We start from the raw sequence: 12,286 nt of genomic DNA on the forward strand, positions 1-12,286 counted from the left end.
CCCAGAAATTGTAGATTGTCTAGTTCTTATTTTTATTCTTATTATTATAGCCAAATTTGCCACGCTAACTCCTCCCACAGTTTTTACACTACAAAGACAAGTAATATATCAAAACGTGCGGATTGTTCCCGATCGGATTGCTATTACTTTGTGGAACGTTTCACCGAATCGTTCAAGAAATATCGCGGTTTTTGCGGCGAAATTTTCCCATAGGAATGAATGGTGCATCTAGAGTGGCAGCAGAGCACAGCTAGAGTGTGCAAAGGAAAAATCAGAACATGATTTGTAAACTGCCATCACTCTGCCATTTTCAAGCCCACCTACACATATCTTATATCAAAACGTTCAGCTAACCCTGCTGTCACTAAAAATGTTCACGGCTAGGACATACTCCTGATAGTTTTCAGAATATGACCATTTGTTTGCACATCACCCCTCCCATTGACTTTCATTGAAACTCCACTCTAGACACCAGACATTTTAAGGGACGTTTTTAAACTGCGACTGTGCCTTCATTTGTTATCTTTCAGAGACATACTATACATCAAACTGTAGGTCTTTTTCGTGTGATTGTCACAATATAAACCTTTTCACGGTAGCATTTATACTTTTAAAACTACAAGCGTTTGAAGATGGCAATCGCCAGTGAATTTGGCAAGTTTAAATAGCCTGTTTAGAGCACAGCTCCTCACACACCTGTGACTGACTGAGGTAACAGGTGCAAGCAAAGGTCACTCAGGGGGCAGCTGAGTCACATTAGAGTGAGAAAGCTGCAATGTGGAAGGAAAAATCAGAACATGATTTGTAAACTGCCATCACTCTGCCATTTTCAAGCCCACCTACACATATCTTATATCAAAACGTTCAGCTAACCCTGCTGTCACTAAAAATGTTCACGGCTAGGACATACTCCTGATAGTTTTCAGAATATGACCATTTGTTTGCACCTCACTCCTCCCATTGACTTTCATTGAAACTCCACTTTAGACACAAGAAATTTTAAGGGACGTTTTTAAACTGCGACTGTGCCTTCATTTTTAATATTGCAGAGACATACTATATATCAAAATTTAGGTCTGTTTCTTGTGATTGTCACAATATAAGCCTTTTCACGGTAGCATTTATACTTTTAAAACTACAACCGTTTGAAGATGGCAATCGCCAGTGATGTCAGCAACTTGGAGCAGTTTGTTTATAACCATGACTCTGCCCTTGGTGTGGAGGGAGTTGCCATAGGAACCCAGCTGTGTGAGCAGGAAGCAGAGAGACAAAAGCTAACCTGCCCACTCCAGTTGTGTGGAGGCCAGAACACCACACAATTTCCACAGAAATTGTGAAGACGCCAGTGAAGTGAGCAATTTGAAGCAGTTTGTTTTTAACCGCTCTTCTCTGCCATATTTGAAATCTAATTCTTATTCTTATTATAGCCATATTTGCAGTGGGAATGACAGTTCCTTCTGTATAAATGAGATGGTATTATTATTCAGTCTGGATAAAAATAAAAATAAAATAAAAATTTAATTAAAATAAAAAAAAATAAAATTAAAATTAAAATAAAATTAAAAATAAAATAAAAATAAAAATTAAAATAAAAATAAAATTAAAATTAAAAAAAAATTAAAATAAAAATAAAATTAACATAAAATTAAAATAAAAATAAAATTAAAATAAAAATAAAAAAAAACATAAAATTAAAATTAAAATAAAATAAAAATAAAATTAAAAATAAAATAAAATAAAATAAAATAATAAAAATTAAAATTAAAATAAAATTAAAATAAAAAAAAAATTAAAATAAAAATAAATAATTGATATCCCGGATAAGACACTATGTTTCTTTTCTTTAATATTTAATTAATACTAATTTTAGCACGCAATTGAACTTGGCAAGTTTAAAAAGCCTGTTTAGAACACACATGCTGACATTCCTCTCAGAGTGAGTTGTCATAGCAACCCAGCTGTCTCAGCACAGTGAGCCTACTCCGCCCTCTCCAGGTGCAGCAACCAAAGGTCACTCAAGAGGCAGATGACTCACCAGGCTGGACTGTGAGCTTCAAAATACAAGCTGAAATGCATTTCTCACTATCAGGCTTGCAATGTGCACTGCTTACATTTCATCAATCATTTGGTAAAGGTTGCGGCAAGAACACTTTACACAATTTCCCCAGAAATTGTAGATTGTCTAGTTAAGTGTTCTTGCATAGCAAGGAACACTTATTGTTATCTCACAAATATATTCTTATTCTTATTCTTATTTTTATTCTTATTATTATAGCCAAATTTGCCACGCTAACTCCTCCCACAGTTTTTACACTACAAAGACAAGTAATATATCAAAACGTGCGGATTGTTCCCGATCGGATTGCTATTACTTTGTGGAACGTTTCACCGAATCGTTCAAGAAATATCGCGGTTTTTGCGGCGAAATTTTCCCATAGGAATGAATGGTGCATCTAGAGTGGCAGCAGAGCACAGCTAGAGTGTGCAAAGGAAAAATCAGAACATGATTTGTAAACTGCCATCACTCTGCCATTTTCAAGCCCACCTACACATATCTTATATCAAAACGTTCAGCTAACCCTGCTGTCACTAAAAATGTTCACGGCTAGGACATACTCCTGATAGTTTTCAGAATATGACCATTTGTTTGCACATCACCCCTCCCATTGACTTTCATTGAAACTCCACTCTAGACACCAGACATTTTAAGGGACGTTTTTAAACTGCGACTGTGCCTTCATTTGTTATCTTTCAGAGACATACTATACATCAAACTGTAGGTCTTTTTCGTGTGATTGTCACAATATAAACCTTTTCACGGTAGCATTTATACTTTTAAAACTACAAGCGTTTGAAGATGGCAATCGCCAGTGAATTTGGCAAGTTTAAATAGCCTGTTTAGAGCACAGCTCCTCACACACCTGTGACTGACTGAGGTAACAGGTGCAAGCAAAGGTCACTCAGGGGGCAGCTGAGTCACATTAGAGTGAGAAAGCTGCAATGTGGAAGGAAAAATCAGAACATGATTTGTAAACTGCCATCACTCTGCCATTTTCAAGCCCACCTACACATATCTTATATCAAAACGTTCAGCTAACCCTGCTGTCACTAAAAATGTTCACGGCTAGGACATACTCCTGATAGTTTTCAGAATATGACCATTTGTTTGCACCTCACTCCTCCCATTGACTTTCATTGAAACTCCACTTTAGACACAAGAAATTTTAAGGGACGTTTTTAAACTGCGACTGTGCCTTCATTTTTAATATTGCAGAGACATACTATATATCAAAATTTAGGTCTGTTTCTTGTGATTGTCACAATATAAGCCTTTTCACGGTAGCATTTATACTTTTAAAACTACAACCGTTTGAAGATGGCAATCGCCAGTGATGTCAGCAACTTGGAGCAGTTTGTTTATAACCATGACTCTGCCCTTGGTGTGGAGGGAGTTGCCATAGGAACCCAGCTGTGTGAGCAGGAAGCAGAGAGACAAAAGCTAACCTGCCCACTCCAGTTGTGTGGAGGCCAGAACACCACACAATTTCCACAGAAATTGTGAAGACGCCAGTGAAGTGAGCAATTTGAAGCAGTTTGTTTTTAACCGCTCTTCTCTGCCATATTTGAAATCTAATTCTTATTCTTATTATAGCCATATTTGCAGTGGGAATGACAGTTCCTTCTGTATAAATGAGATGGTATTATTATTCAGTCTGGATAAAAATAAAAATAAAATAAAAATTTAATTAAAATAAAAAAAAATAAAATTAAAATTAAAATAAAATTAAAAATAAAATAAAAATAAAAATTAAAATAAAAATAAAATTAAAATTAAAAAAAAATAAAAATAAAAATAAAATTAACATAAAATTAAAATAAAAATAAAATTAAAATAAAAATAAAAAAAAACATAAAATTAAAATTAAAATAAAATAAAAATAAAATTAAAAATAAAATAAAATAAAATAAAATAATAAAAATTAAAATTAAAATAAAATTAAAATAAAAAAAAAATTAAAATAAAAATAAATAATTGATATCCCGGATAAGACACTATGTTTCTTTTCTTTAATATTTAATTAATACTAATTTTAGCACGCAATTGAACTTGGCAAGTTTAAAAAGCCTGTTTAGAACACACATGCTGACATTCCTCTCAGAGTGAGTTGTCATAGCAACCCAGCTGTCTCAGCACAGTGAGCCTACTCCGCCCTCTCCAGGTGCAGCAACCAAAGGTCACTCAAGAGGCAGATGACTCACCAGGCTGGACTGTGAGCTTCAAAATACAAGCTGAAATGCATTTCTCACTATCAGGCTTGCAATGTGCACTGCTTACATTTCATCAATCATTTGGTAAAGGTTGCGGCAAGAACACTTTACACAATTTCCCCAGAAATTGTAGATTGTCTAGTTCTTATTCTTATTATTATAGCCAAATTTGCCACGCTAACTCCTCCCACAGTTTTTACACTACAAAGACAAGTAATATATCAAAACGTGCGGATTGTTCCCGATCGGATTGCTATTACTTTGTGGAACGTTTCGCCGAATCGTTCAAGAAATATCGCGGTTTTTGCGGCGAAATTTTCCCATAGGAATGAATGGTGCATCTAGAGTGGCAGCAGAGCACAGCTAGAGTGTGCAAAGGAAAAATCAGAACATGATTTGTAAACTGCCATCACTCTGCCATTTTCAAGCCCACCTACACATATCTTATATCAAAACGTTCAGCTAACCCTGCTGTCACTAAAAATGTTCACGGCTAGGACATACTCCTGATAGTTTTCAGAATATGACCATTTGTTTGCACATCACCCCTCCCATTGACTTTCATTGAAACTCCACTCTAGACACCAGACATTTTAAGGGACGTTTTTAAACTGCGACTGTGCCTTCATTTGTTATCTTTCAGAGACATACTATACATCAAACTGTAGGTCTTTTTCTTGTGATTGTCACAATATAAACCTTTTCACGGTAGCATTTATACTTTTAAAACTACAAGCGTTTGAAGATGGCAATCGCCAGTGAATTTGGCAAGTTTAAACAGCCTGTTTAGAGCACAGCTCCTCACACACCTGTGACTGACTGAGGTAACAGGTGCAAGCAAAGGTCACTCAGGGGGCAGCTGAGTCACATTAGAGTGAGAAAGCTGCAATGTGGAAGGAAAAATCAGAACATGATTTGTAAACTGCCATAACTATGTCATTATCAAGCCCACCTACACATATCTTATATCAAAACGTTCAGCTAACCCTGCTGTCACTAAAAATGTTCACGGCTAGGACATACTCCTGATAGTTTTCAGAATATGACCATTTGTTTGCACCTCACTCCTCCCATTGACTTTCATTGAAACTCCACTTTAGACACAAGAAATTTTAAGGGACGTTTTTAAACTGCGACTGTGCCTTCATTTTTAATATTGCAGAGACATACTATATATCAAAATTTAGGTCTGTTTCTTGTGATTGTCACAATATAAGCCTTTTCACGGTAGCATTTATACTTTTAAAACTACAACCGTTTGAAGATGGCAATCGCCAGTGATGTCAGCAACTTGGAGCAGTTTGTTTATAACCATGACTCTGCCCTTGGTGTGGAGGGAGTTGCCATAGGAACCCAGCTGTGTGAGCAGGAAGCAGAGAGACAAAAGCTAACCTGCCCACTCCAGTTGTGTGGAGGCCAGAACACCACACAATTTCCACAGAAATTGTGAAGACGCCAGTGAAGTAAGCAATTTGAAGCAGTTTGTTTTTAACCGCTCTTCTCTGCCATATTTGAAATCTAATTCTTTTTCTTATTATAGCCATATTTGCCACGCTAACTCCTCCCACAGTTTTTACACTACAAAGACAAGTAATATATCAAAACGTGCGCATTGATCCCGATCGGATTGCTATTACTTTGTAGAACGTTTCGCCGAATCGTTCAAGAAATATCGCGGTTTTTGCGGCGAAATTTTCCCATAGGAATGCATTGAGCAGCACAGCACAGCTAGAGTGTGCAAAGGAAAAATCAGAAAAATCAGAACATGATTTGTAAACTGCCATCACTCTTTCATTTTCAAGCCCACCTACACATATCTTATATCAAAACGTTCAGCTAACCCTGCTGTCACTAAAAATGTTCACGAATACCAGTAGTGTACCGCGCTCCAATATATTCTACCTTATGTGATATAATGAATTCATAAGTGTACCACCGATAATCAAATAATTACATCAATTAATTATACTTAAATATATGATTTGTGTAAATATATAAAATAAATTAATTTATCAATGTGAAAAAACAAAAACTATGAATGAAAAATATAAATAAAAAATAAAAAATATTTGCAGTGGGAATGACAGTTCCTTCTGTATAAATGAGATGGTGTTATTATTCAGTCTGGATAAAAATAAAAATAAAATAAAATTAAAATAAAAATAAAATAAAAATTTAAATTAAAACAAAATAAAAATTAAAAATAAAATAAAAATTAAATAAAAATTAAAATAAATAAAAAATATTTGCAGTGGGAATGACAGTTCCTTCTGTATAAATGAGATGGTATTCTTATTCAGTCTGGATAAAAATAAAAATAAAATAAAAATTTAATTAAAATAAAAAAAAAAAAAAATTAAAATTAAAATAAAATTAAAAATAAAATAAAAATTAAAATAAAAATAAAATTAAATTTAAAAAAAAATTAAAATCAAAATAAAATTAAAATTAAAATAAAATTAAATTAACATAAAATTAAAATAAAAATAAAATTAAAAATAAAAATAAAATTAAAAATAAAATAAAATTAAAATTAAAATAAAAATAAAATTAAAATTAACATAAAATTAAAATAAAAATAAAATTAAAATTAAAATAAAAATAAAATTAAAAATAAAATTAAAAATAAAATAAAATTAAAATTAAAATAAAAATAAAATTAAAATTAACATAAAATTAAAATAAAAATAAAATTAAAATAAAATTAAAATTAAAATAAAAATAAACATAAAATTAAAATAAAATAAAAATAAACATAAAATTAAAAATAAAATAAAATAATAAAAATTAAAATTAAAATAAAATTAAAATAAAAAAAAAATTAAAATAAAAATAAAAATAAATAATTGATATCCCGGATAAGACACTATGTTTCTTTTCTTTAATATTTAATTAATACTAATTTTAGCACGCAATTGAACTTGGCAAGTTTAAAAAGCCTGTTTAGAACACACATGCTGACATTCCTCTCAGAGTGAGTTGTCATAGCAACCCAGCTGTCTCAGCACAGTGAGCCTACTCCGCCCTCTCCAGGTGCAGCAACCAAAGGTCACTCAAGAGGCAGATGACTCACCAGGCTGGACTGTGAGCTTCAAAATACAAGCTGAAATGCATTTCTCACTATCAGGCTTGCAATGTGCACTGCTTACATTTCATCAATCATTTGGTAAAGGTTGCGGCAAGAACACTTTACACAATTTCCCCAGAAATTGTAGATTGTCTAGTTAAGTGTTCTTGCATAGCAAGGAACACTTATTGTTATCTCACAAATATATTCTTATTCTTATTCTTATTTTTATTCTTATTATTATAGCCAAATTTGCCACGCTAACTCCTCCCACAGTTTTTACACTACAAAGACAAGTAATATATCAAAACGTGCGGATTGTTCCCGATCGGATTGCTATTACTTTGTGGAACGTTTCACCGAATCGTTCAAGAAATATCGCGGTTTTTGCGGCGAAATTTTCCCATAGGAATGAATGGTGCATCTAGAGTGGCAGCAGAGCACAGCTAGAGTGTGCAAAGGAAAAATCAGAACATGATTTGTAAACTGCCATCACTCTGCCATTTTCAAGCCCACCTACACATATCTTATATCAAAACGTTCAGCTAACCCTGCTGTCACTAAAAATGTTCACGGCTAGGACATACTCCTGATAGTTTTCAGAATATGACCATTTGTTTGCACATCACCCCTCCCATTGACTTTCATTGAAACTCCACTCTAGACACCAGACATTTTAAGGGACGTTTTTAAACTGCGACTGTGCCTTCATTTGTTATCTTTCAGAGACATACTATACATCAAACTGTAGGTCTTTTTCTTGTGATTGTCACAATATAAACCTTTTCACGGTAGCATTTATACTTTTAAAACTACAAGCGTTTGAAGATGGCAATCGCCAGTGAATTTGGCAAGTTTAAATAGCCTGTTTAGAGCACAGCTCCTCACACACCTGTGACTGACTGAGGTAACAGGTGCAAGCAAAGGTCACTCAGGGGGCAGCTGAGTCACATTAGAGTGAGAAAGCTGCAATGTGGAAGGAAAAATCAGAACATGATTTGTAAACTGCCATCACTCTGCCATTTTCAAGCCCACCTACACATATCTTATATCAAAACGTTCAGCTAACCCTGCTGTCACTAAAAATGTTCACGGCTAGGACATACTCCTGATAGTTTTCAGAATATGACCATTTGTTTGCACCTCACTCCTCCCATTGACTTTCATTGAAACTCCACTTTAGACACAAGAAATTTTAAGGGACGTTTTTAAACTGCGACTGTGCCTTCATTTTTAATATTGCAGAGACATACTATATATCAAAATTTAGGTCTGTTTCTTGTGATTGTCACAATATAAGCCTTTTCACGGTAGCATTTATACTTTTAAAACTACAACCGTTTGAAGATGGCAATCGCCAGTGATGTCAGCAACTTGGAGCAGTTTGTTTATAACCATGACTCTGCCCTTGGTGTGGAGGGAGTTGCCATAGGAACCCAGCTGTGTGAGCAGGAAGCAGAGAGACAAAAGCTAACCTGCCCACTCCAGTTGTGTGGAGGCCAGAACACCACACAATTTCCACAGAAATTGTGAAGACGCCAGTGAAGTGAGCAATTTGAAGCAGTTTGTTTTTAACCGCTCTTCTCTGCCATATTTGAAATCTAATTCTTATTCTTATTATAGCCATATTTGCAGTGGGAATGACAGTTCCTTCTGTATAAATGAGATGGTATTATTATTCAGTCTGGATAAAAAAAAAAATAAAATTAAAATTAAAATAAAATTAAAAATAAAATAAAAATAAAAATTAAAATAAAAATAAAATTAAAATTAAAAAAAAATAAAAATAAAAATAAAATTAACATAAAATTAAAATAAAAATAAAATTAAAATAAAAATAAAAAAAAACATAAAATTAAAATTAAAATAAAATAAAAATAAAATTAAAAATAAAATAAAATAAAATAAAATAATAAAAATTAAAATTAAAATAAAATTAAAATAAAAAAAAAATTAAAATAAAAATAAATAATTGATATCCCGGATAAGACACTATGTTTCTTTTCTTTAATATTTAATTAATACTAATTTTAGCACGCAATTGAACTTGGCAAGTTTAAAAAGCCTGTTTAGAACACACATGCTGACATTCCTCTCAGAGTGAGTTGTCATAGCAACCCAGCTGTCTCAGCACAGTGAGCCTACTCCGCCCTCTCCAGGTGCAGCAACCAAAGGTCACTCAAGAGGCAGATGACTCACCAGGCTGGACTGTGAGCTTCAAAATACAAGCTGAAATGCATTTCTCACTATCAGGCTTGCAATGTGCACTGCTTACATTTCATCAATCATTTGGTAAAGGTTGCGGCAAGAACACTTTACACAATTTCCCCAGAAATTGTAGATTGTCTAGTTAAGTGTTCTTGCATAGCAAGGAACACTTATTGTTATCTCACATATATATTCTTATTCTTATTCTTATTATAGCCATATTTGCCACGCTAACTCCTCCCACAGTTTTTACACTACAAAGACAAGTAATATATCAAAACGTGCGCATTGTTCCCGATCGGATTGCTATTACTTTGTGGAACGTTTCGCCGAATCGTTCAAGAAATATCGCGGTTTTTGCGGCGAAATTTTCCCATAGGAATGCATTGAGCAGCAGAGCACAGCTAGAGTGTGCAAAGGAAAAATCAGAAAAATCAGAACATGATTTGTAAACTGCCATCACTCTGCCATTGTCAAGCCCACCTACACATATCTTATATCAAAACGTTCAGCTAACCCTGCTGTCACTAAAAATGTTCACGGCTAGGACATACTCCTGATAGTTTTCACAATATGACCATTTGTTTGCACATCACCCCTCCCATTGACTTTCATTGAAACTCCACTTTAGACACAAGAATTTTTAAGGGACATTTTTAAACTGCGACTGTGCCTTCATTTTTAATATTGCAGAGACATACTATACATCAAAATTTAGGTCTGTTTCTTGTGATTGTCCCAATATAAACCTTTTCACGGTAGCATTTATACTTTTAAAACTACAAGCGTTTGAAAATGGCAATCGCCAGTGAACTTGGCAAGTTTAAACAGCCTGTTTAGAGCAGACCTTCTCACACACCTGTGACTGACTGAGGTAACAGGTGCAAGCAAAGGTCACTCAGGGGGCAGCTGAGTCACATTAGAGTGAGAAAGCTGCAGTGTGAAAGGAAAAATCAGAACATGATTTGTAAACTGCCATCACTGTGTCATTTTCAAGCCCACCTACACATATCTTATATCAAAACGTTCAGCTAACCCTGCTGTCACTAAAAATGTTCACGAATGCCAGTAGTGTACCGCGCTCCAATATATTCTACCTTATGTGATATAATGAATTCATAAGTGTACCACCGATAATCAAATAATTACATCAATTAATTATACTTAAATATATGATTTGTGTAAATATATAAAATAAATTAATTTATCAATGTGAAAAAACAAAAACTATGAATGAAAAATATAAATAAAAAATAAAAAATATTTGCAGTGGGAATGACAGTTCCTTCTGTATAAATGAGATGGTGTTATTATTCAGTCTGGATAAAAATAAAATAAAATTAAAATTAAAATAAAAAAATAAAATAAAATTAAAATAAAAATAAAATTAAAAATTAAAATTAAAAAAAAAATAAAATGAAAAATAAAATAAAAATTAAAATAAATAAAAAATATTTGCAGTGGGAATGACAGTTCCTTCGGTATAAATGAGATGGTATTATTATTCAGTCTGGATAAAAATAAAAATAAAATAAAAATTAAATTAAAATAAAAAAAAAATAAAACTAAAATTAAAATTAAAAAAAAAAAAAAATTAAAATAAAAAAATTAAAATTAAAATAAAAAATTAAAATAAAAATAAAATAAAATTAAAAATAAAATAAAATTAAAATTAACATAAAATTAAAATTAACATAAAATAAAATTAAAATAAAAATAAAATAAAAATTAAAATAAAAAAATTAAAATTAAAATAAAAAAGTTAAATAAAAATAAAATTAAAAATAAAATAAAATTAAAATTAAAATAAAAATAAAATTAAAAATAAAATAAAATTAAAATAAAATAAAAATAAAATTAAAAATAAAATAAAATTAAAAATAAAATAAAATTAAAATAAAATAAAAATAAAATTAAAATAAAATAAAAATAAAATTAAAATAAAAATAAAATTAAAATTAACATAAAATTAAAATTAACATAAAATAAAATTAAAATAAAAATTAACATAAAATTTAAATTAAATTAAAATAAAAATTAAATTAAAATAAAAATAAAATTAAAAATAAAATAAAAAATAAAATAAAAATAAAAAAAAAATAAAAATAAAAATAAATAATTGATATCCCGGATAAGACGCTATGTTTCTTTTCTTTAATATTTAATTAATACTAATTTTAGCACGCAATTGAACTTGGCAAGTTTAAAAAGCCTGTTTAGAACAGTCATGCTGACATTCCTCTCAGAGTGAGTTGTCATAGCAACCCAGCTGTCTCAGCACAGTGAGCCTACTCCGCCCTCTCCAGGTGCAGCAACCAAAGGTCACTCAAGAGGCAGATGACTCACGAGGCTGGACTGTGAGCTTCAAAATACAAGCTGAAATGCATTTCTCACTATCAGGCTTGCAATGTGCCCTGCTTACATTTCATCAATCATTTGGTAAAGGTTGCGGCAAGAACACTTTACACAATTTCCCCAGAAATTGTAGATTGTCTAGTTCTTATTCTTATTCTTATAGCCAAATTTGCCACGCTAACTCCTCCCACAGTTTTTACACTACAAAGACAAGTAATATATCAAAACGTGCGGATTGTTCCCGATCGGATTGCTATTACTTTGTGGAACGTTTCGCCAAATCGTTCAAGAAATATCGCGGTTTTTGTGGCGAAATTTTCCCATAGGAATGCATTGAGCAGCACAGCACAGCTAGAGTGTGCAAAGGAAAAATCAGAAAAATCAGAA

This window comes from Staurois parvus, unplaced genomic scaffold (assembly GCF_062004578.1).
Source record: "Staurois parvus isolate SC_StPar_1 unplaced genomic scaffold, SC_StPar_1.0 ptg000834l, whole genome shotgun sequence".
NCBI lineage: Eukaryota > Metazoa > Chordata > Amphibia > Anura > Ranidae > Staurois > Staurois parvus.